Source organism: Mizuhopecten yessoensis, unplaced genomic scaffold, assembly GCF_002113885.1.
Source record: "Mizuhopecten yessoensis strain PY_sf001 unplaced genomic scaffold, ASM211388v2 scaffold7473, whole genome shotgun sequence".
Classification (NCBI taxonomy): domain Eukaryota; kingdom Metazoa; phylum Mollusca; class Bivalvia; order Pectinida; family Pectinidae; genus Mizuhopecten; species Mizuhopecten yessoensis.
Window position 1 is genome coordinate 456,798 of NW_018407065.1, and position 27,336 is coordinate 484,133.

The 27,336-nt window shown below is 37.0% G+C and overlaps 1 protein-coding gene across 1 annotated transcript in view; it reads left to right on the forward strand.

Moving 5' to 3' along the window:
- LOC110453595 (zinc finger homeobox protein 4-like) overlaps positions 1-27,336 on the forward strand; it is a 322,724-nt gene that overhangs the window by 52,154 nt on the left and 243,234 nt on the right. The window contains exon 3 of the mRNA XM_021502588.1: positions 12,851-13,007. The gene's annotated coding sequence lies outside the window, so the exon portion shown is untranslated. The remainder of the gene's footprint in view (positions 1-12,850; positions 13,008-27,336) is intronic.

A 27,336-nucleotide genomic window follows, 5' to 3' on the forward strand; every position in this document is an offset into this window, starting at 1 on the left:
ATGTCTTAAAATTTTCAAACCACTTCTTCTTAATAACCAAAAGGCCCAGGGTACTGATTTTGGGCCTGTAGCATGCAGGGATTAATGACCTTGCATCACTATCAAGGTCACTGGGGTCAAATGTCTTAAAATCTTCAAACAACTTCTTCTCAATAACCAAAAGGCCAAGGGTACTGATATTGGGCATGTAGCATGCTGGGATGAAGGGCTACCAAGTTTGTTCAAATGATGACCTTGACCCACTTTCAACCTAATGTTCTTGTTCGACATTCAAGGACACAGGCTTCATGTTTAAATCTTTTAATAGGTTCTTGTGAATCAAACACTGATATTCTGCCTGTAGCTGTATTTTAGTCCACTTTTAAGATTACAAGTGTGAGATTAATACCAGGTGAGCGATTCAGGCCCATTTGGCCTCTTGTTAAGGTGAGTGAGTTATAAGATGTTTTCATTTCAAAACATCTTATATTTTCGACAAGGACATATATAAAAGTCTTGTTTGTTTTGTATTGTTTTATGACTCATTAACAATTTAATTAAATTTTGGGTCCAGCATCACTGTATATGAAAGTGGTTCAGAAACATACAAAGTCAAGGTCATTCTGATATACAAAGTTAAGGTCATTCTGATATACAAAGTCAAGGTCATTCAGATAAACAAAGTCAAGATCATTCTGATGTATGAAGACAAGGTCATTTTGATGTATAAAGTCAAGGTCATTCAGATATACAAATTAAGGTCATTCTGATATATAAAGTAAGGTCATTCTGATATACAAAGTCAAGGTCATTCTGATATTCAAAGTTAAGGTCATTCTGATATACAAAGTCAAGGTCATTCAGATAAACAAAGTCAATGTCATTCTGATGTATAAAGACAAGGTCATTCTGATATATAAAGTCAAGGTCATTCAGATATACAAATTAAGGTCATTCTGATATATAAAGTTGAAGTTCATTCAGATATATAAAGTCAAGGTCATTCAGATATTCAAAGTCAAGGTCATTTAGTTATACAAAGTTAAGGTCATTCTGATATATAAAGTCAAGGTCACTCAAATATCTGATGATATTTCAGACAATTGATATTAAAATTGAGTTTGTATGTAGAAATATATTCCAACCTTCTGCAATTATGGTTGTTCATTGTGCTGATATTTTATCAAATTCAATTCGGAGAATGTCAAAGTTAAATTTGTGTTCCAACAGAACTATACTAAAAGTGATAATGAAATGAAGAGTTCCTCTAATCTGAACAGAGGTATATATCTACTTCTGTCGTTATAGTGCAAGTATGTTACTTCAGTTTGAAAACTGAGCATTTATTAACGCTCCAGGATTTTTTCTCTCGTCTTTTTTTAATTTGTTTTACCATTACGAGCAGATTGCATCTAAGATGGATGTGAGTGTGGCCCCAAATTAGACACCAGTATGGTTGGCCTGTTTGTGGTTGCTATTAGGTACAGACGTTTCTAATTCCAGCAGATTTCCTGATGTGACCTGTCATGGATACACAGTGTACTTGTGTTGCCATGGTAACTAGTGACTGTTTAATGACATATATCACAAACCAATTAAACAGAACATTTTTTCTTTTCTTGTTTTGTAGCAAAGAAAAACCAATATGATGAAAAAGTATCGACCAGTTATTTTCTGTGGCATTGGTGATTTACTTGAAAAGGTCATTATCATCGTCTACAGAGAGTTAATGTAGGTATCTAAACTTGAAACCACAGTCTTGTTTTATTAAACAGAAGGTCTTTGACGAGAATTTAGCCATAGTTTTGACACATAGGTCTATAGAATATAGCCATAGTTTTGACCCATAGATCTATAGAATATAGCCATAGTTTTGACACACCGGTCTATAGAATATAGCCATAGTTTTGACACATATATCTATAGAATATAGCCATAGTTTTGACACATAGGTCTATAGAATATAGCCATAGTTTTGACCCATAGATCTATAGAATATAGGCATAGTTTTGACACATAGATCTATAGAATATAGCCATAGTTTTGACACACATGTCTTGAGAATATAGCCATAGTTTTGACACATAGATCTATAGAATATAGCCATAGTTTTGACCCATAGTTCTGTAGAATATAGCCATAGTTTTGACACACAGGTCTATAGAATATAGCCATAGTTTTGTCACATATATCTATAAAATATAGCCATAGTTTTGACACATAGATCTATAGAATATAGCCATAGTTTTGACAAATAGATCTATATACTATAGCTGTAGTTTTGACACATAGATCTATAGAATATAGCCATAATTTTGACACATAGTTCTGTAGAATATAGCCATAGTTTTGACACATAGTTCTATAGAATAAAGCCATAGTTTTGACACACAGGTCTATAGGATATAGCCATAGTTTTGACACATAGTTCTATAGAATATAGCCATAGTTTTGACACATAGATCTATAGAATATGACCATAGTTTCGACGTTCAACTCCTTGGAATTCTAAATACTGATAATTATTTGATACCATGACAACATCACTGTGGTAACACTACGCAGATTGAGATCCCAAGGTTCATAAAAGCTTATCACGTAAAAAAATTGGAATTATCGAACAATAGGATTTTAAATATTAATAAACATTTCTTAAATGCCCTTCATAGCAACACTTCTATATTCCATTTCTATTTCTATTTAAATTAGGAATTCAAGTGTGATCAGGGCGGGTAGTTTTCATTGCTGGATGCCACATTCATATTATGCTGACAGACCAAGTTCAGTGTAAATTTTCATAATTTTGTTAAAAGATTCAATAAAAAATATGTAACAAACAAAATCTGTGTGCCCTCAAAGAATAATTGTTAATTGACATTTTGTCAACAACTTTTCTAAATCAAATCCATAGGCAACCAAACCTGAGGGGAAATTTTGGAGCAAGAAATATTTCATCGTTTGTCCAGTTGTGTACTGATGAAATATGAAGTCACAGGTACACCATGAGTAAAATATAAACTTTGAGGAACAGTTCTGTTGATGAAGTTAAACCTATATATATATAATTACCTATAATTATAAATTCTTACATTTTTATTTGCCACCTTACTTACCCCTAACATATTTCATGGTTCTCCTTCACCTTTTTCTTCACAATATCTTTATTCCTCTCATTCAAGGTATAGCCAAATTCCTTAATCACTGCCAAAATTACACTGAACAAATGGTGGTAATATAACAACGTTTGACTTTTGTAAATAAGCAAAGACAATCAAATCCAGCTTTTCTTTTGAACGGTTCTGGTCTTGTAATACTACTTTAATGGTTTAACAATAGTTCGTACAACAAACTATTTTTAAAGTTGACCTGATCTTTATACCCTAAAGTTTAAATAAGTAGATTTATTGATTTTTAAAACACAAAATCTGAAGACCAATTATAGGATGCTATTTTCATCAGAGCACATGTGAAGCAGTGATACCTGGGTCAGGCCACAGATCAAAAGGTCAGAAGTTTGATCTGCACTGGGAATGGTCTCCCCTGATTGAGGCCGTTGGGTCTATCCCGATATTGACATGGCTGAACAATATTGATGTTTACAGTCCTATAGGTATAATATTATTGTACATATTCTTATGTTATCAGTCTTCCATATGTCTGTCTATCAAACTTTCTTTTCCACTTGTTTCGTTTCCCTTTTAATTTCCCCACTTGTCTTTTTGTCCCACTTATAAGTATGTTTGACCTGATCAGTGGTGGATCCAGAAGGGTTTTTGGGCTTCAAAAAAAAACCACACACTGATAATTTTCTTCAAAAATAATGTGTTTTCACCATTTTCCTCAATCTTTCCCTGTCAGTCCTCTCAGTCTTCTACAAGTCTGTCTGTCCTCGGTGTCGGTCCTCTCAGTCTTCTACAAGTCTGTCTGTCCTCAGTGTCGGTCCTCTCAGTCTTCTATAAGCCTGTCTGTCCTCGGTGCCGGTCCTCTCAGTCTTCTACAAGTCTGTCTGTCCTCGGTGTCTGTCCTCTCAGTCTTCTACAAGTCTGTCTGTCATCGGTGTCGGTCCTCTCAGTCATCTACAAGTCTGTCGGTCCTCGGTGTCGGTCCTCTCAGTCTTCTACAAGTCGGTCTGTCCTCGGTGTCTGTCCTCTCAGTCTTCTACAAGTCTGTCCTCGGTGTCTGTTCTCTCAGTCTTCTACAAGTCTGTCTGTCCTCGTTGTCGGTCCTCTCAGTCTTCTCCACGTCTGTCTGTCCTCGGTGTCTGTCCTCTCAGTCTTCTACAAGTCTGTCTGTCCTCAGTGTCGGTCCTCTCAGTCTTCTACAAGTCTGTCTGTCCTCGGTGTCGGTCCTCTCAGTCTTCTACAAGTCTGTCGGTCCTCTCAGTCTTCTACAAGTCTGTCCACGGTGTCTGTTCTCTCAGTCTTCTACAAGTCTGTCTGTCCTCGGTGTCAGTCCTCTCAGTCTTCTACAAGTCTGTCTGTCCTCAGTGTCGGTCCTCTCAGTTTTCTACAAGCCTGTCTGTCCTCAGTGTCGGTCCTCTCAGTGTTCTACAAGTCTGTCTGTCCTTGGTGTTGGTCCTCTCAGTCTTCTACAAGTCTGTCTGTCCTCGGTGTCTGTCCTCTCAGTATTCTACAAGTCTGCCTGTCCTCGGTGTCGGTCCCCTCAGTCTTCTACAAGTCGGTCTGTCCTCGGTGTTTGTCCTCTCAGTCTTCTACAAGTCTGTCGGTCCTCGGTGTCGGTCCTCTCAGTCTTCTACATGTCTGTCTGTCCTCGGTGTCTGTCCTCTTAGTCTTCTACAAGTCTGTCTGTCCTCGGTGTCTGTCCTCTCAGTCTTCTACAAGTCTGTCTGTCCTTGGTGTCGGTCCTCTCAGTCATCTACAAGTCTGTCTGTCTTAGGTGTCGGTCCTCTCAGTCTTCTACAAGTCTGCCTGTCCTCGGTGTCGGTCCTCTCAGTCCTCTACAAGTCTGTCTGTCCTCGGTGTCGGTCCTCTCAGTCTTCTACAAGTCCGTCTGTCTTCAGTGTCGGTCCTCTCAGTCTTCTACAAGTCTGTCTGTCCTCGGTGTCGGTCCTCTCAGTCTTCTACATGTCTGTCTGTCCTCGGTGTCGGTCCTCTCAGTCCTCTACCCCCCTGTCTGTCCTCGGTGTCGGTCCTCTCAGTCTTCTACAAGTCTGTCTGTCCTCAGTGTCGGTCCTCTCAGTCTTCTACAAGCCTGTGTCCTAGCTAGTTCTGCAGTTTGTCCATTTTCTTGTTAAACATGCTGATATCAATATTTATGCAATATGAGGATTTATTTCATTAAAAAAGACCTTTCTGATGGTGTGTCTGACTGTTTTTACTTAATTTAGGAATGGTATATAGACTTATGGTTTTTTTTTTCACTATTTGTTAAAAATAAAACCATATGGGGGGAAAATGAGGAAACCATAGGAAGGACATTCCTAAATGTTGTACATGTTCTACATCTGATATGTATATATATAATATTAACAAAAACTAGTGAAATTACTTCCACAAAAATGTATATATACATCCCAGCTTGCCTTTACACAAATATGTGTTTAATGAGGACATGGCTCCATGTCATTAGGACGTATAGAAATTAATTATGTATTGTCCATTAACGTAATCTGCTGGAATAACAACTTTGTGAGCCAGGCTGTCTCCATTACACATAATGTTTCTGTTTAATTATTTAGTGATGTCATTTTTGTACATTTATCAATTAGTGTGTAGGTGTTAAACAACAGCCACATACAACATGGCCAAGCCATATCAACAGCCAGTGAACCCGCCTCCAACACTAATGCATTCTGGGATTTATTGGACAATATTTTTAAAACATATATCATTTAAATGCTAGAATGTTGCTATCTACATATATCTGATTTTTTGGACCAGAAATTCAAATCTACAGAGGATAGTGGCATAACAAAATCATCAGGGTTTTGATTGAGGGAATAATATGTAATAAAACTGTGATGTATTAAATATATGTATAACACCAATACATACTAAAACTGTAAGTAATAAAATTCTTATTCATAATACTTTGATTATAATACTTTAATAAATAAAATAGAAAATGTAAAAAATATATGATTAATGAAACTGTGAAGTTAAACTGTAACATATAGACACATAATTTTGATTTTATCAATATATAATCGTAATATAGATATATGTAAAACTGTGCAACTACAATATATAATCGTAATAGATATATGTAAAACTGTGCAACTACAATATATAATTGTAATAGATATATGTTAAACTGTGCAACTACAATATATAATCGTAATAGATATATGTAAAACTGTGCAACTACAATATATAATTGTAATATAGATATATGTAAAACTGTGCAACTACAATATATAAAACTGATATAAATACTGTAAAAGATAAAACTAATATTTAAGTATATTTACTAACTGAAATATACAAATTGAAATAGATAGATTTAAAAGTGTACTTAAACTATGATATATAAAATTAATATAAAGGTGTAAAACTGTAATAGATAAATCTATAATATCTATATTTATATGTTTAACAGCTCTCGTATATAAAACTAATAAATAAAACTCATATAAAATACTGTAATACATAAAACTGTAACATAAAATTGAAACATATAAAACTGTAATATATATAAATATATTAGATTAAATTCTTATGATAAGTAATGAAATTCTTATTCATAATACTTTGATTATAATACTTTAATAAATAAAAAACTGTAACAAATAGCACTGTATCAGATAAAATTGTATCAACATTATTTATTTTACAACAATTATGAAATAAGGTATGTTGACTAACATTAATCACTCTTGTTGGCCATGATGTTAGCATGTGGGGGGTCTTTACATGGGTGTAAACCAGAGTTCCTGGAGAAAGCCGACACAGTTGGGCAGGTGATCCCATACCTTTTTATGTCCGACCTGGGATTCAAACCCCAGCCATCTTGGTGAAAGGAAAAAAACCCCGAAATATATAAGACTGAAAAAAACCCTAATTATCAATGAGACACAAATACATGGGGGTATACACAACATCGAAAAAGCAGGTTTGAATGACACTTGACCTATATACTGTCATTTGATGATATTTTAAAGAGGTGGCTATACTTCTTCTGAAAATATTTCCCCAAAATACAACAGCAGTAATTAGAGATTTATCAACTACAATGTATATGACTTCCAAAATATCTTCAGTCAGACAAGTGAGGTCACAGATAGGGGACTTCACTCAGTCTTTGCACATTTCCACCAGACTTACTGAAGTCCTGATACTTTGTGAGAAATATTATAAAAACTACACGTATAAGGAGATGTTTGGACTTGTGTAGATCAGTCAATGGAATCTAAACAACAATAATAATTCTATGTTCATATCACAATGAGGTAGAGTTTTTGTACATGTAAATGTCTGAGGTGGATATTTTTATATAGGTATATTTGTTTGATTCTTGTCACATTATATATATGTGTGAGGAATTCTTTCTTGTACATGTAAACTGTGTGAGGTAGGTTTTCTGATATTTTCTGTTGACACCTTAATTGTGTGTAGTTGCAGTGTAATCCTGCCACAATGATGTAAATTATAGTGATTTAACTGAGGGAGATCTATATAAAAAAACTACATCAGCCAGTCGTAGACAACAATCTCAATATCCTCTTTACTGAAATCCCACTTCCAATTTCCAACCCCACCTTTTGACTATAACACCCCTGCCCATAGCCTAGATCTCCTACCCATAGCGTAGATCACCCATCCATAGCCTAGATCACCCACCTATAGCCTAGATCTCCCACCAACAGTTGTATCCCCCACCCATAGCCTAGATCACCTACCCACATTCAGATTCCCCAACCCATAGCCCAGATCTCCCACCAACAGTTGGATCCCCCACCCATAGCCTAGATCTCCCACACACAGTTGGATCCCCCACCCATAGCCTAGATCTCCCACCCACAGTTGGATCCCCTACCCATAGCCTAGATCACCTACCCACAGTCAAATTCCCCAACCCATAGCCTAGATCTCCCACCAACAGTTGGATCCCCCACCCATAGCCTAGATCATCTACCCACAGATAGATTTTCCAACCCATAGCCAAGATTTCCTATCCATAGCCTAGCCAAACTTTGTGATTTTGAAATTAAAGTCATACTTCTTAATAGTTTCATTCCCATTTTATTGCAGAAATGTGTAACTTATCAACTGAATAAATTTTGTTCTAATGGTGAGTTAGATTTAATAAGTTAACTATTTAAGATCCTCACTTGCCACCATCAGTTGTAACAGGTGGTTAGTGTAATGCTTTAAATGTAATTAGAATCAGTTAGAAGAGGAAGAAACATACTTCTACACTAATGATGTCATCAGCGTTAAAGGTCGTAGCTGTTTGATTTTATTTCCTTAATTTAATGTTTTAGTAATAGTTCATTATACAGATGTTAGTCTCCTTGAACACCTGAAATCACGTAATGGCATGTTAGAAATCACACAAAATTAACGTGATTTTTTTAAATTTGGAGTGCAAAAAGGATTTTCTGCTGAAACTGAAATGTCATTATGCACCTGGATTTGCACCTGAGAAAAAAAGTCTACCTGACTATAGAAGGGGATTGTTAGGCCCTTTTGTCGGTAATGAGGTATAGATTTATACCTATATGAGCTGTTAGATAGCCCCTCAACACATACTACTTTGAGTTTCCAAACTAACATGTTTATAACGTATCTGATAACACCCTAGGTACGAAGGCTATCAATAAGAGATGTGTTTTATCCATAGACATGTTATTCAGTTTTTATACTTCTTTTTCATTCCTTGAATCCACATAGAATTTAAAAGGACATTTAACTGGATATATGATACGCATAGAAACATACTGGTACCTTTTTTCGAGTACAATCAGTAAGAAATTTTAATTGCATAATTTGGAGATGTCAGTGATGCTGAATTAATTGATCGGATGATAGATATTCAGGCTCAGGTGTGTAGTCGTAAGGTGTGGCCGCCGACCGGGGCACCACCGAAACAAAACGCTTTACTGATCTCCATCACAACCATCACATGTTCTGTTTAATTAGTTTTCAGTTTTTAACAAAGAAGCAGTCATTAGGCAATCTACGAAACAATGTGTGAATGTTACCTGCACTAGGTATTATGGAGACCGAGATTTTTTTTAATGTTGCAGTCCCTAGTCTATACTCAATGAGGCTTGAGTGGTAAACAATGACTCGCGTATGCTGGAGTATGATAATCCTGTCCAGGTTTTTAGCCGTTAGGTATAGAGGTGACCTAAATGATTAAAAGTGGTGGCAAAACAGTTAAAATATAGGCCAATGCATAGCGTTACCTGATTGATAAGTAAAGAACAGATTGGATCAGAAAATTTACATGTAGTGTTACGTAAACTTAGCAATCCTTTTCACTTATACGGCCCAAGTTTGGATCTCCTTAGATCAACATGCTGGCCATCAGCCCCTGTGAATTTGGAAGGTAAAGGCGGGTCAATCCATAATTCACACTGATAATTGAGGATGTTACACCTGTCTAATGTCAGTTGTGTGTCATTAGACATGGTGATCAGCCCTTAGTTTGTATACAGACACTGCAGGACACGACTCTAACCTCAATGGCACAGGTAAGCATGCCTATGTAACTCTTTGGTGCAAAAATAGCAGGTGTGTATAATTCAAACCCAAAAGTGATCGAAGGTTGGTGTTTGGAGGAGGGGAAGTGGAGTAAAATAAGGGGTGTGATGACACATGTGCAGACTGCAGGATCTCCAGAGAGTTGTTGGCTCGGTTACAAACCTGCAGGGATGAGCAGATTCTCTGTTACATTGACAAAATTTTATGAATCAAATACCATGGGGTTAGTGAGACTGTCAGTGTGTAGGGGCCACCTGTACTACAGCCTCAGTACACAGATAATGTTTGTACAGACAAAAAACAGGCTAGCCAGCTGTAGTATAGTGAGGGGGACTGCTGGGGTACGTAGGGGAGTGCTTTATACCCTGTAAAGAAGGTTAGGGCTGTTGTTGAAAGGGAGTCAGTCATGTCCTGTAGGGAGAGGGACCTTGGAAGGGGGGGGGGGGCATGAATGACTCCCCACCCCAACAGTCCTACTTCGTACAGAGAGGGTGACTCTTGGGGTAGGACTATTTCATGCCTGGTAAGGAGAGGGACCTCTGGAGTAGGGGAGGGCATGGATGACTGCCCTCCCTAACGGTCCCTACATAGAGGGGGACTCTTGGGTTAGGACTATTTCATGCCCTGTAAGGAGAGGGACCTCTGGAGTAGGGGAGGGCATGAATGACTGCCCTCCCTAATGGTCCCTACAGAGAGGGGGACTCTTGGGGTAGGAATTGTCATGCCTTGTAGAAAGGCATGGGGGCTGTTTGAGGGGGAATGCTTCTTGCCCATAGGGAGGAGACTGTTGAGGTATGGGTTGGGGATGAAAGGTTCATGCATTTTAGGGAAGGGGACTGATGGTTGGGAGTATTTCATGGCCTGTTAGGACTATTGGGATTTATATTCTGAAGAGGACTGTTTTAATCTTACAATGAGGGGATTGTTTGAATTATATGCAGGGAGAGACTTTTGCTATCCTGATCATCATGAGGGGATCATTGGGAGGATCCTTGTCTGTGCGGCTTGTTGCTGTGTGCACTCGGCTATGGCCGCTAATCTCCTTGGTGTGCCTGACCTCTGTTGTCCCTAACAGATACAGGTGTCAGTGCTGACAGTATCGTCATAGTAATGGCCTCATGATAGATAGTCACTGTCGTTGAAGGATATATTTTTGATGGATTTTTTTTTTTAATATTGACCTTTTTTCTAATAATGATAAAAAATGTTTGCAAAAAAATGTACTTTCACACACAAACAAATATTGAAGGATAAAACAATCTTAAAATGTCTGATTTGTGGAATTCTAAATGAGCAAAATGTGTGACGAAAATAGATTTAAGGTATAAATTGTCACTTTGTTATCTACTGATCGATTGAAGGTATCGTAATTGTAGGACATTTACAGCAGATCATGTGGCCATCAAATGTTCAACAGTTACAAATAATTGCACAATGTGTGCAGCAGACTGGATCAATAGATTTCTGCTTGATTTCTGATCCGGTCACCTGTGTTAGAAAGAAGGTGGAAAACGAGCTGCTATAGATAGGAGATACCCACACTTTCTAGTCATGTGATATGGGCTCCTCAAAGCGACAGGTCTTCCTTATCAGATGGTTTAAATCTTCAACAGGTAGTCTGATTTATGTTTGTCAGTTACCTGTGATTTTACCTACGACAGTACACATAGTCACTCATCATAGCTCATTTAAAGGGACAATCCCCCATAACATAGCACACACATAACTCGTAACATCGCACACACACAACTCGTAACATAGCACACACATAACTCGTAACATAGCACACACATAACTCGTCATTTCTCTATTATGTAAAAGGCACTTTTCTAAAATAAGTAATCACTTTTTTAGTGAATTTGTGATACATAATTTTGAAAATTTATGGCTTAATTTGTACCCTTCAAAACAAGTGAGATACCTTATTAGAAAAATCAGAAGTCATGGGGTTTATTTTTTTGCTAGACTTATAACAATTTCAGAATAGAAAATGGACAAACAGGTACATAATGAATCTTCAATTAGTTTAATTTTCTACATTTTTTTAGAGGGATCAGCTTACCTCTTTTTGATAATGTTGGTAAACATTTAAGCTGTTGTGTTTAATAGTAGGGGAGACAACTGAGTGATAAATCAATGTCACACTCTCCTGTCTCCTACAAACTGTGAGTTAGGCTTATTTCCATACAAACTATGATGTCACTTAATTTCATACAAATTGTCATAAGTGACATTCTTTTCTTGGTCTTCTAGAAACTATGATGTGACTTACTTTTGTACAAGTTATCAAGTGACTTAATTACATTTTAGGTCTCCGTCAAACTATGATGTCAGTTATTTTCTACAATCTATGATGTCATAGTAAGTTTTCTACAAACTACGATATCAGTTAGAAATATAATGTCACACTTACTTTAATGTCCTAATATATTTCTCATACTTGTTAACAGTTTAACCCATTCACCCCTTAAGACACATTTGAACTCTTCCAATTCAAATGTTGGAATAGTTCATTATAAAATTTCAGGGGTGAATGAGTTAACTTGAGACATTTATACTATCCCACCTGCAAGTCCCTATCAAGCTGGCATATCTGATCACAATCAATTGTCTTGTACTTAAAACCATAAAACAGTAGTTACCTTCGTTTTTTTCCTGTCTGAGTTTAGTGTAAGGTTATATGTTGTTTCATTGCTGGTAAGAGATATAAGAATTGCTGTATTGGTGAAATACTATTTTGAGCTGTAATCATTACATAAGTAGGTTAATACTGGGACACATATAAAGGAACACTTATTCCTAGTACGTCTCTCTTATCACTTCCTAGCCGCTCACAGTTCTACACATTTTGTGACGATTTATTGCAGTTCTGTTTAAAGTTTTAAGACAAATCAAAAGTAAAGTCTGCTTCAAGTGGTGTCCTATAATAAATAATAATTTCTGCCTTTATCTGTCAAGTCAAGGGGCGGTAAAAATGTCTTTAACATAGCGTACTGTGTTTTTGACATTCAAAGAATTATAATGATTTTAAAAGTCAAAACACCTTTAAACCTGGCTAGGAATAATTGTATAATTGTATACAACAATTTAATAACTCATGACCAAAGAAATAAAGGATCTTTTGAAAAAAAATGTTCAGTATTTATAGGAATGTTTGTACATGTTAATTTGAAAATTAAATGATGTCTCCTTTTTTGACATAGGTGTGTAAGTGCATAAGCTAGGCTGGAGGCTGATTCTGTAGGCGCTTGTCCGGAGACAGACTTAGTTGTAACTCGCCCGGAGGCTGATTCGTTGCTATCTGGTCCTGAGGCTGTACTCTGCTGACCTTTACTCTGCTGACCTTTACACTGCTGTGTTGTAAGTATGGTGATAACTGGGGTACTTTTCCTCAGAGATGATTATCTTTAATTAAATAGGAAACTTATCCAGGAAGCTGCGTCTTTGTTTTTAAAGACGAGGAAATTTTTTTCATCATGTCCTTAGTATACCTAGCATGTTGTTAATTTCGAACACAAAGACTTCGGAGAGGTATAATTGTGTGACATGATGTATCAAGCTCATTAGGGCACCAGCTTCCTGCTGCTGTCATTGTACGTATGTTTTAATTATCATCTCTAATTGATTTCTGCCTCTCCATCTACTGTTTTCTCGTTTTCCTGGCCATATGTTGCAGCCCTGTCGTTATGGCCGCTAAGTGCTAATCGTATTAGGATGGGTTTCCGTGCATACATGTCTTCCACAAAAAAATTCTACTGTAGAAATATGATTAAATGTCTTCTAGAATTTCCTACAATTAACCAGAAAAAAACTGATACAAGGAAACAATGTTGAAATAGGTCAATCGCTTCAAAAACGTATAAAAAATTGAACTGTTGAAAATACAATACAGTGTGTCAGAGTGTAAATCATAGTTGTGAAAGTTTATCAATACAAATTTAATATCCATCCACTTTACAATTCTCCTCATACAATAGAGCTGTAGCAAGATGTCATATCGTTTAAAATTTTACAGAGTTTTCTTTGATTGAATCTGCATAATATTGCATGTCTTCCACTAAAGAGGAGCAACAGGAGGGCTTTTTTTAAATAGAGCAACTGTCATGTTGTAAAATGGCTTTTTATTCACATGGAAAGCCAACATGTGTGTCTAAGAAATAAAAATAACTGTCAAATTGTGAAGTGATTTGATATCGTGTGGCTAAATAGCCCATGCATTTATTATAATAGTATGAAAACTAGCTTTTTTTTTTACATCCATATCTTGATATGACGTGGAAGCTTGTTTTTTTTAATTACAAGATAAAGTGGGGCTGACAGAACAAGTGGTGTTACTAGGATTGGAGTCCATATTGCCTTCGCAGTAGGTTACATTATCATACAATTCATTTGGATCAAGATGGGGTGACGGCTGGATGTCATGAATATTTTCTCATTTGATTGGATTAAAATTTGCATATAACTGCCATGTCGGCCTGTCAAAGGAGCGATGGTTTTGACAACGGTGTGTGTGTTTCTTGACTTTAATGACAGGAGAGGTGACTACTTTTGACTTTTTTATGTTACAGTCATCATCTGTACGAAAATAAAAATTTCATATGCAACACTTGTGTGATGTAATTAAACTGACTAACCAGCGAGAATGAGAGCCCAGTGATTGGGCAATATATTGTTGAATGGTTGACCCAATGATTGGGCAATATATTGTTGAATGGTTGACCCAGTGATTGGGCAATATATTGTTGGTTGGTTGACCCAGTGATTGGGCATTATATTGTTGAATGGTTGATCCAATGATTGGGCAATATATTGTTGAATGGTTGACCCAGTGATTGGGCAATATATTGTTGAATGGTTGACCCAGTGATTGGGGAATAAGACATTATGAAACAATCTGTCAAATATTGGTGAATGAGCCACCAATTGATATGGGAAAATGATATTTCTGGTTTGTTGAGTGTTGTTCTGGTAACTGTTGTCCTTTGAATGTGGTCTTGGTAACTGTTGACTTGTTGAGTGTTTCCTGTATGAATGTTGTCCTCATAATGTTTTCTGTATGAATGTTGACTTGTGTGTTTTCTGTATGAATGTTGTCCTCTTAATGTTGTCTAGGTAACTGTTGACTTGTTGAGTGCTTTCTGTATGAATGTTGTCCTCTTAATGTTTTCTGTATGAATGTTGACTTGTTGAGTGTTGTTCTGGTAACTGTTGTCCTTTGAATGTTGTCTGGGTAACTGTTGACTTGTTGATTGTTTCATGTATGAATGTTGTCTTCTTAATGTTTTCTGTATGAATGTTGTCTTGTTGTGTGTTTTCTTTATGAATGTTGTCCTCTTAATGTTTTCTAGGTAACTGTTGACTTTCTGTATGAATGTTGACTTGTGTGTTTTCTGTATGAATGTTGTCCTCTTAATGTTGTCTAGGTAACTGTTGACTTTTTGAGTGTTTTCTGTATGAATGTTGTCCTCATAATATTGTCTAGGTAACTGTTGACTTGTTAATGATTGGGCAATATATTGTTGAATGGTTGACCCAGTGATTGGGCAATATATTGTTGAATGGTTGACCCAGTGATTGGGCAATATATTGTTGAATGGTTGACCCAGTGATTGGGCAATATATTGTTGAATGGTTGACCCAGTGATTGGGCAATATATTGTTGAATGGTTGTCCCAGTGATTGGGCAATATATTGTTGAATGGTTGACCCAGTGATTGGGCAATATATTGTTGAATGGTTGACCCAGTGATTGGGGAATAAGACATTATGAAACAATCTGTCAAATATTGGTGAATGAGCCACCAATTGATATGGGAAAATGATATTTCTGGTTTGTTGAGTGTTGTTCTGGTAACTGTTGTCCTTTGAATGTGGTCTTGGTAACTGTTGACTTGTTGAGTGTTTCCTGTATGAATGTTGTCCTCATAATGTTTTCTGTATGAATGTTGACTTGTTGAGGGTTTTCTGTATGAATGTTGTCCTCTTAATGTTGTCTAGGTAAATGTTGACTTGTTGAGTGTTTTCTGTATGACTGTTGTCCTCATAATATTGTCTAGGTAACTGTTGACTTGTTGAGTACTTTCTGTATGAATGTTGACTTGTTGAGTGCTTTCTGTATGAATATTGTCCTCGTAATGTTGTCTAGGTAAATGTTGACTTTTTGAGTGTTTTCTTTATGAATGTTGTCCTCTTACTGTTTTCTAGGTAACTGTTGACTTGTTGAGTGTTTTATGTATGAATGTTGTCCTCTTAATGTTTTCTGTATGTATCTTAATGTTTTCTGTATGAATGTTGACTTGTTGTGTGCTTTCTGTATGAATGTTGTCCTCTTAATGTTGTCTAGGTAACTGTTGACTTGTTTAGTGTTTTCTGTATGAATGTTGTCCTCTTAATGTTTTCTGTATGAATGTTGACTTGTGTGTTTTCTGTATGAATGTTGTCCTTTTAATGTTGTCTAGGTAAATGTTGACTTGTTGAGTGTTTTCTGTATGAATGTTGCCCTCTTAATGTTGTCTAGGTAACTGTTGACTTGTTTAGTGTTTTCTGTATGAATGTTGTCCTCTTAATGTTTTCTAGGGAACTGTTGACTTGTTGAGTGTTTTCTGTATGACTGTTGTCCTCATAATATTGTCTAGGTAACTGTTGACTTGTTGAGTGTTTTATGTATGAATGTTGTCCTCTTAATGTTTTCTAGGTAACTGTTGACTTGTTGAGTGTTTTATGTATGAATGTTGTCCTCTTAATGTTTTCTAGGGAACTGTTGACTTGTTGAGTGTTTTCTGTATGAATGTTGCCCTCTTAATGTTGTCTAGGTAACTGTTGACTTTTTGAGTGTTTTCTGTATGAATGTTGTCCTCATAATGTTGTCTAGGTAACTGTTGACTTGTTTAGTGTTTTCTGTATGAATGTTGTCCTCTTAATGTTGTCTAGGTAATGTATGAATGTTGTCCTCTAAATGTTGTCTAGGTAACTGTTGACTTGTTGTGTGTTTTCTGTATGATTGTTGTCCTCTTAATGTTTTCTGTATGAATGTTGACTTGTGTGTTTTCTGTATGAATGTTGTCCTCATAATGTTGTCTAGGTAACTGTTGACTTGTTTAGTGTTTTCTGTATGAATGTTGTCCTCTTAATGTTTTCTGTATGAATGTTGACTTGTTGAGGGTTTTCTGTATGAATGTTGTCCTCTTAATGTTGTCTAGGTAATGTATGAATGTTGTCCTCTAAATGTTGTCTAGGTAACTGTTGACTTGTTGTGTGTTTTCTGTATGAATGTTGTCCTCTTAATGTTTTCTGTATGTATGTTGACTTGTTGTGTGTTTTCTGTATGAATGTTGTCCTCTTAATTTTTTCTGTATGTATGTTGACTTGTTGTGTGCTTTCTGTATGAATATTGTCCTCTTAATGTTTTCTGTATGAATCTTGTCCTTTGAATGTTGTCCAGCTAGGTAACTGTTGACTGGTTGAGTGTTTTCTGTATGAGTGTTGTCCTCTTAATGTTGTCTCGGTAACTGTTGACTTGTTGAGGGTTTTCTGTATGAATGTGGACTTGTTGTGTGTTTCTGTATGAATGTGGACTTGTTGTGTGTTTGCTGTATGAATGTTGACTTGTTGTGTGCTTTCTGTATGAATGTGGACTTGTTGTGTGTTTGCTGTATGAATGTTGACTTTTTGTGTGTTTTCTGTATGATTGTTGTCCTTTGAATGTTGTCCAGCTAGGTAACTGTTGACTGGTTGAGTGTTTTCTGTATGAACGTTGACTTGTTGTGTGCTTTCTGTATGAATATTGTCCTCGTAATGTTGTCTGGTAACTGTTGACTTTTTGAGTGTTTTCTTTATGAATGTTGTCCTCTTAATGTTGTCTCGGTAACTGTTGACTTTTTGAGTGTTTTCTGTATGAGTGTTGTCCTCTTAATTTTTTCTGTATGTATGTTGACTTGTTGTGTGTTTTCCGTATGAATGTTGTCCACTTAATGTTGTCTAGGCAACTGTTGACTTGTTGTGTGCTTTCTGTATGAATATTGGCCTCGTAATGTTGTCTGGTAACTGTTGACTTTTTGAGTGTTTTCTTTATGAATGTTGTCCTTGGAATGTTGTCTAGCTAACTGTTGACTTTTTGAGTGTTTTCTGTATGAATGTTGACTTGTTGTGTGTTTTCTGTATGAATGTTGTCCTTTGAATGTTGTCTAGCTAGGTAACTGTTGACTTGTTTGCTTTCTGTATGAATGTTGTCCTCTTAATGTTGCCCTAGTAACTGTTGTCCTGTTGACTTTTTCTTAGACAATTGCTGTCCTGGTGACATAGTTGGTCTATTGAATATTGCCTGATTATAAGTAGCTGTTAAAACTTGTCTGTTGAATGTTGCCTGGGTAACTGTTGCCCAATTGAATGTTGCCCTGGCAACTGTTGTCCTAGGCCTGTTCCATGAAACCATTCTCGTACTCAAACTCTGATTCTGTGCTCTTGTTCAGTATTGTTTATATTCTGTTGACAAAGTAATGACAATTCACATTTTATCAATGGTTTAGAAATGAATTTTGGAGAGAATTAAATCCTTATACCCTTTTGTCTAAACTTAACTTTTTGACCAAGTTGCACAATTTATGCAAGTTACAAGAAAGATGGTTTGAGCACAGAATCCACACTTGAGCATGAAAATGGTTTCATATGAATACAGGCCCTAAAAATGGCGTTGATTGGTCAAACAGTGGACGTCTATTGAATGTTACCTGAATTAGATACGGGTCTGTTGAAAGTCACCAGTCATTATAACCTTAAAATTGGGTTGTACTGTCCAGTCAGATGTTTACATGACATTGCCATGGTTACAGTTATAATTTTAAGGAGTCTACAGGTGTCAGATTGCAGAGTTGAACAGTTTCTGAAGTCCTTATATATAAATGTTAGGGCATATGGCACATTAGTTGGTCAGTGAGCTATACAGTAATATTGTGTGTGGGAGAAAAACCAGTTCTGTCAAATGGTCATCTGGGGAAATTTTGGCTGCCAATGGCTTTCATCAGTTGTGGAAACATAAGAAACTTGAAATGGATCCTAAACACCTGCAACATCTGATTTCATTAATATATCCATTTATATAAGATACAGAAATTAATTTAGTGTAGGGCCGTATAGTGTAGATGGCGCAGTGTACTAATTGTAGGAGCAGCACATGGACCATTGATCCTGTACTTTCCTAGCTGTGGCCTGTAGACTCGGTCTCCCGAGAATTATGCACATAAACGCATGGACATGCACATCCACAAATTTCTATTCTGAAGCAGTGATAGGAATTAGGAGATCACTGCCCTGATTATTTTGCAGTAAGGTTCTCTGTTAGGAAGTCCCGTGAGATGTCAAATTTGTTGCCCAATTTCTTTACAAGAGACAGAAATATTTACGATTGTATTATTATTGATAATGAAAATTGTAGCAGTCGTTTTCCTTTTATGATATTTTTTTCTAATTTAGTATAAAAATATAATTTAGTGTAAATAACAACGATTTTGACTGGTTGTTGTGGCTCTTGCCACTCTGACAAAGGACACATGGACTGTCATGGCGCAAACATGACTCATACAAGTTGTAGGGGACATTTTCTTAATCTAGAAAAAAATGACAACATGAATTTTTTATTGGTCTTTGAAATGTCTCCAATATTTGTAGTTACTTAATGGACATTATTCATTCCTTGTTCCTGAAACAGTTCTACATGTACAATGACTCTGACCTGACCCAGATATTTGATAATAGTCTGAACTTTCTTTATTGATGCATTATTTATGATAAAGTGTTGTCCTTTTTTTATAGACAACAATTTCTCAACTGATCAAGGAATGTAATTATTACAAATTGTTTCAGTAATTATTTTATGTTTAAGAATTTTCTGGTGAGGTCAAAGGTCATATACTCTAATATCTGGACCAATATTGTAACATACTCATATCTAGGTCAAGTTCATAATATGCTCTATCATCAAAGCCAAGGTGATCGTCATAACATCCTATAATATCTGGGCCAAGGTCATAACATACTATAATATCTGGGTCAAGGTCATAACATACTATAATATCTGGGTCAAGGTCGTAACATACTAAAATATCTGGGCCATGGTCATAATATAGTCATAAGTCTAGGCCAAGATCATAAAATACTCTAATATATAGGTCAATTTCATAACATACTCTTATAATCTGGGTCAAGGTCATTTCATGCTATAAAATGGGAGTTATAACTTTTGACCAATCAAAGATAATTGGGGAAACTGTTGATGTTAAAAACAATACATTGATCAAGTTAAACATGGTTCGCATAGGTCTGGAAAAACCCTTGAATTTTATGTGTGTCTTGAAAAACCCTCGAAAATCAGTGAAGTTAGTTGGGTATCCGTTTCTGTCGTGTTAATTCAGTATTTTGTAAACATTCGTCGCAAACAATAATTATTTTTAACACAGATTGATCGTCAAATTGCAGATAGTAATAGCCCACCATCATTTGATGGTGGGGTATTTAAATCACCCTGTGTCCGTGGTCGGTCCGTCCGTCCGTCGTCCGCCGATCATCGTCTGTCCTTAAACAATTCTTGTTATCAGTGTTTCTCAAGAAGAACCAGAGGGATCTTTCTCAAATTTTATATGTAGGTTCCCCTTGGACCTTACCTGTGCAGGGCAACTTTTGAGACTGATTGGATAAACAACATGGCCGTCAGGCAGCCATCTTGGATTTTGATAGTGAAAGTTTGTTATCGCTATTTCTCAAGAAGTGCTGGAGGCATCTTTCTCAAATTTTTTATACAGGTTCCCGGTGGTCCTTAGCTGTGCAGGGCAGCTTTTGAGACTGATCAGATAAACAACATGGCCGACAGGCAGCCATCTTGGATTTTGATAGCGAAAGCTTGTTATCGCTATTTCTTGAGAAGTACCAGAGGCATATTTCTCAAATTTGATATGTAGGTTCCCCTTTGGTCCTTAGCTGTGCAGGGCAACTTTTGAGACTGATCAGATAAACAACATGGCCGGCAGGAAGCCATCTTAGATTTTGATAGTGAAAGTTTGTTATCGCTATTTCTCAAGAAGTGCTAAAGGGATCTTTCTCAAATTTGATATGTAGGTTCCCCCTTAGTCCTTAGTTGTGCAGGACAGCTTTTGAGACTGATGGGATAAACAAAATGGCCGACAGGCAGCCATTTTGGATTTTGATATTGAAAGTTTGTTATCGCTATTTCTTGGAAGTACCAGAGGGATCTTTATCAAATTTTATATGTAGGTTTCCCTTGTTCCCTTGTTGTTGCAGCAGTGCCTAAAATGGATGGTTGTCTGCTCGCCAATGGCAGTTAAAGTCTTGCTCGAGCGATCAGAAGTTGTCAAAAGTGAGGTAGTCACTGGCCCAACAAAAATAGTTTGGGGACTGTCAAAAAATTAATGAATAAAAGAAATTACAGTCCCTTCCACATTAACTGGGGGGTCAGTTCATTTTTCAGTTGTCATTATTTTGATTTGAATCGAACTGTCCGTGATTTAGAAAATGTGGTAATTTATTTTTCAGATTTTCTATATAAATACTGCCAGGGTGTCTTTTTTGAGGTGCAAGTTTTGTGTATTTCTTTTTGGGAAGACCTGAATGGAGTGGATCATGTCGGGTTTTAACTAGGGTTGAAGAATTAAAAATATATTGTTTTATTCTGTTTTACATATTACAAACATTGTCATGTTATATGTAATTTAAATGTGCTGAAGCATTGTGCTAAATGCTGTGGAAATATTTCTTCCCAAAATTATTTGGGCCACCAATATGTCATTTGGGCCCGTGCTTCAAATTTTTTACTCCCCCAAAAAAATATTTTTGGGCCAGCCAATGCAGGTTCCCCACTATCCTTTATTGTTCATGTTTACTTTTGAAATTGATCAGTTAAACAAAATGGCCTACCGACAGCCATCTATGATTTTTGACATTGAAGGTTTGTTAGTACTATTTCTCAGGAACAACTTTAGGGATCTTTCTCAAATTTGACATTTAGGTTCCCCTTGATCCCTCGTTGTGCATGTTATATTTTGAGACTGATCATAAAAACAAAATGACTGAAGGAAGAACTAAACAGAGCTTTCTCATATTGCAATGATTGATTCTATTTCTTTCACATTAAGTACTGTACTAGTAAATATGTGAAATGACAAACTCACTTTGAAGGTTGACTTTCATACACATCAGTATTAAGTTTAGATCAAAAGTTACCTCACAGTGCATTTACTGTTAACATGACTCGATCAAACAGATTAAAGGAAAGAAGAGAAAAGATCGAATTGACAAAGAACTAATGAAGATGGTACAATGGTGGGCACCAAGATCCCTCTGGGATCTCTTGTTAATAATTCGGAAAAAAATATACCGATGAGGTTTCCGGTTTTACTTTTTCAATTTGTGTCATTACTGTGTTGGAATTGAGTAAGTCTCGTAGTCAAAGCGCCAAAGTGACAGACGGTCATGCGCATTAAGAGTATTGTTAACAGGAGGGGAACACAAACGGAACAACTGCGATGGGGAAGTGTGTTTTTAACCGCAAATGGCTTGACGATCCCAGATTGTTTTGGGTGATGGAGTTCAAGGGGTGAAAGGACTTCTGTTTTGTGCTTGTTCTGTAACAAAATTATCGATCTGGGCAAGATGGGGGAATACGCCCTTACATCACATATGAATAGTCAAAAACATTTGAAAATTTCAGGGACCGCTGCGAAACGGCCTTTGACAGACTTTTATACCAAACCCTCTACTTCAACGGCAAGTACATCCAGACCTACCTCGGCTGTTTCTAATCCAAATCTGAACTCAGATGCCGATGACTTTCCTTCAATCCTAGCCCTTCAAGGTCTTGTTGTTCATGAAAATTGTTTGTTTATTTTGCGATATAAATGAGCCCTTGAATTTTCATTTTTTTTTAACCCTTGAAAAGTCCTTAAATTTTGAGGTCAAAAGTTTGTATAAACCATGTTGAATAACATGACATTCTTCGCCCTCCTCTAGGTCAAGGTCACAGACAGACTTTGAATGTCAAGTATCTGTCTTCTTGTCCATTCCATAATGTTTCCGTAATTACAGAATAAATTGCCTTGTTGACCAGCGTATATCCAATATTTATGTCCTAACTGTCAAAAATGTACTTTATGAATTTTTAGTATTTGAAAAAATGAATGACATTAGATGACCTGTGTATGATTCACATTCATCAACCAAAAGTTAATGAGAGCATACGACTTATTGATTTTGTCAGTCATTGATAAATTAATAAACTCGTTAGAGCTAAACAAAGGAAATTGGTGTAAATTTTAGGAGACAATCAACACCCCTCCCTCATTACCCTGGAGTCAGCCAGGTTCCCTATTAATAACAGGCATATTTTTATGTAATTGAAAGAGTACATCCTTGTTTAGAGACTCTTGTCTCTTGAAATACTCCAGAATTCCCTGAAGTGTAAGTTCCCTGTAGGATATTAGTAATATGCTCATTGACAATTTACAAAATTCAACAGTATACAAACCACCAGTCCTCTTGTGAAGGACATCACACAGCAGGTCTAGCAGAGGTTTGTGTAGGTTTTTGTATCATTCAACTTGATATTCAACAAGATCTTCAAAATGTTCAAACCGGCAAGTGACTTACTTTAGTCATCAGTCAAAATATATACCCTAAGAAATTATTTATATCCTTATGTTGATCAAAACCTGTTATGAAAGATCTGTCTAAGTCAAGCAGAGGTTTTGTGTAGGTTTTGTATCATTCAATTTGACCTATTATTAGAGATCTATCCTGAGAGACCACTTTAAAGAAAGATATTTATCTGTCTTGAGGGACCACTTGCAATGTGAGAACAACTGTCTTGAGGGACCACTTGCAATGTGAGGACAACTGTCCTGAGGGACCACTTGCAATGGGAGGCCAACTGTCCGGAGGGACCACTTGTAATGGGAGGCTAACTGTCTGAGACCACCTATCTTTAGGGTTCAAAACATGTACTTACTATGAAGAATTGAGTCTGGAGAGATCAGAACCTGCCTTGAGAAACCATCTGTCTCGAGAGATCAGTACCTGCCTTGAGAGAACATCTGTCTTGAAAGACCAGTCTCTGTCATAGAAAACCATCTGTCTTGAAAAAACAGTCTCTGTCATAGGAAACCATGTATTGAGAGAGTGATACCTGCCTTGAGAGACCATCTGTCTGAAGAGATTGGTACCTGTCTTACGAGACCAGTTGCCATAATACCATGCTTCTACATGTATTAAGAGGTGATGCCTGAAGACGGAGGAGAGCGTGATACAAGCTTGTAACTGTGAATGAATGTGCTGGTCAGTTTTGAGTTATACCCCCTTTGAGGATCAATGGCCTCTTGACAGGTTGGTGGATGGCTGTCAGTTTGTGAGGTTGGGAAATAGGGACAGACAAAGATGGCGGTTTAGCTCGGCATGTGTCGTAATTACAATTGGGTAGGGTTATTGATAGTGCTAGAACATCTTCACGCTGGTCTGACACCCACTTTAATTAGGTTCATCCTGTCTAGTCAATTTTTACCGAATATAATTATTTCAGGTAGTCAGGGGAGAAAGGGGGGGAGGCTAGGTGTGAGACGAGATTGTAGGATGGATTATTTTGTCTGTCAACAGCATGTGCTGTTCGGACCAAGTTTGTATCTAGAGAGGGTAACTGCCACTGTTGTAATTAACTTGGGTGAAAAGAGGCAAAAACCTTCCTCTGTACATGTATGTATACAATGAAATAGCCAGGCCTTGCAGACTTGGGCGTTGTGTGAACGCTGTATCTCAGTAATATAAGCTAGCTGCCACCGAATTGTTATCTAATGACGACGGTTGCATGTGCGGTGTTAATTAAAATGCTAATGAAGTAGAGATATGTGTAGACTTGGACTGGCAGCACTTCTTGCCAATTGTTTTTTCATAGGTTCCTATCCCAGGAACAGGTTCAGCGAAATGATTTAAGATTTTTCCTTTTGATTCCCAGTGCTTTAGTCGATATCACTTGTTGCATCTTGTTTGAGTAGTTAATCATTATTTACGTATCTAATCAAAAATGTTATAATAGAAAATTGGAAAAACCGAAGGGTGACAGACTCAGGTTGTGTCTTGTCTGATAATCATGTCCACACCAGTGTATTTCTGTAACCACTCGTTCATAAAATTATTTCTGTTAAAGTATACATTTCCAGAACAAATGATTAATGTCATTCAGACAGTCACATTTGCACAATATGTCACACTGAGAAAATAGAAAAATAGTCTCCATTTTCTCATTTTCTTTTAAATGGAGCATTTAATTGATCTATTAGCATAATTAAGCAGATAGCTGCTCACCCCTGTAATCAGCCCTGTAATCACGAGTGCAGTACTGCTAGTTAGTGGAGGTGTTGATGCGTGGGTACAGACAACACCTCACACCAATAACAACCTGTCTTCTGTTTAGTTTTCCTTCTTTTCTTTTTTTAACTTTTAAACATCTAAATAAAGCTATGTAATAACAAGTAGGTAAGAGATGGAGCATCAACACCAGGGATTCCGTGAGGTAGAAGATAGGCTAGGCCTATACCATCATCAGAACCACCTTGATTGTCAAGCTATGTAACTGTATCAAATGGTCACAGGGACTTGTATAGAGACTGAGTATTCAATACGTCCTGACTTGTGTATTGCCCTTTTGTCATATTCTGACTTGTGTGTTGCCCTTTTGTCATATTCTGACTTGTGTATTGCCCTTTTGTCATATTCTGACTTGTGTATTGCCCTTTTGTCATGTTCTGACTTGTGTATTGCCCCTTTTGTCATGTTCTGACTTGTGTATTGCCCTTTTCTCATATTCTGACTTGTGTATTGCCCTTTTGTCATATTCTGACTTGTGTATTGCCCCTTTTGTCATGTTCTGACTTGTGTATTACCCTTTTGTCATGTTCTGACTTGTATATTGCCCTTTTGGCATGTTCTGACTTGTGTATGTCTTTCTGTCTAAATCTGGCTTGTTTATTGCTATTTTGTCATGTTCTGACTTGTGTATTGCCCTTTTGGCATGTTCTGACTTGTGTATTGCCCTTTTGGCATGTTCTGACTTGTGTATTGCCCTTTTGTCATGTTCTGACTTGTGTATTACCCTTTCGTCATGTCCTGACTTGTGTATTGCCCTTTTGTCATGTTGTGACTTGTGTATTGCCCTTTTGGCATGTTCTGACTTGTGTATTGCCCTTTGGTCATGTTCTGACTTGTGTATTACCCTTTCGTCATGTCCTGACTTGTGTATTGCCCTTTTGTCATGGTGTATTGCCCGTATGTCCTTCTGTCTAATTTCGACTTGTGTATGTCCTTCTGTCTAGGTCTCACTTGTGTATTGCCCTTTTGTCATGTTCTGACTTGTGTATTGCCCCTTTGTCATATTCTGACTTGTGTATTACCCTTCGGTCATGCTCTGACTTGTGTATTGCCCTTTTGGCATGTTCTGACTTGTGTTTGTATTTCTGTCTAAATCTGGCTTGTGTATTGCTATTTTGTCATGTTCTGACTTGTGTATTGCCCTTTTGTCAAGTTCTGACTCATGTATTGCCATTTTGTCAAGATCTGACTTGTGTATTGCCCTTTTGTCAAGATCTGACTTGTGTATTGCCCTTTTGTCATGTTCTGACTTGTGTATTGCCCTTTCGTCATGTTCTGCCTTGTGAATTGCCCTTTTGTCATGTTCTGACTTGTGTATTGCCCCTTTGGCATGTTCTGACTTGTGTTTGTCGTTCTGTATAATTCTGACTTGTGTGTTGCCATTTCGTCAAGATCTGACTTGTGTGTTGCCCTTTTGGCATGTTCTGACTTGTGTATTGCCCTTCTGTCATGTTCTTACTTGTGTATTGCCCTTTTGTCATGTTCTGACTTCTGAATTGCCCTTTGTCAAGTTCTGACCTATGTATTGTCCTTCTGATTAGTTCTAACTCGTGTATTGTCCTTTTGTCATGATCTGACTTGTGTATTTCCCTGTTGTCATGTTCTGACTTGTGTATTGCCCTTTTGGCATGTTCTAACTTGTGTATTGCCCTTTTGTCATGTTCTGACTTGGGTATGTCCTTCTGTCTAATTTCAAATTGTGTATGTCCTTCTGTCTAGGGCTAACTTGTGTATTGCCCTTTTGTCATGTTCTGACTTCTGAATTGCCCTTTGTCAAGTTCTGACCTATGTATTGTCCTTCTGATTAGTTCTAACTCGTGTATTGTCCTTTTGTCATGATCTGACTTGTGTATTTCCCTGTTGTCATGTTCTGACTTGTGTATTGCCCTTTTGGCATGTTCTAACTTGTGTATTGCCCTTTTGTCATGTTCTGACTTCTGAATTGCCCTTTGTCAAGTTCTGACCTATGTATTGTCCTTCTGATTAGTTCTAACTCGTGTATTGCCCTTTTGTCATGTTCTGACTTGTGTATTGCCCCTTTGGCATGTTCTGACTTGTGTTTGTCCTTCTGTATAATTCTGACTTGTGTGTTGCCATTTCGTCAAGATCTGACTTGTGTATTGCCCTTTTGGCATGTTCTGACTTGTGTATTGCCCTTTTGTCAAGTTCTGACTTGTGTATTACCCTTTTGTCATGCGCTGACTTGTGTATTACCCTTCGGTCATGTTCTGACTTGTGTATTGCCCTTTTGGCATGTTCTGACTTGTGTATT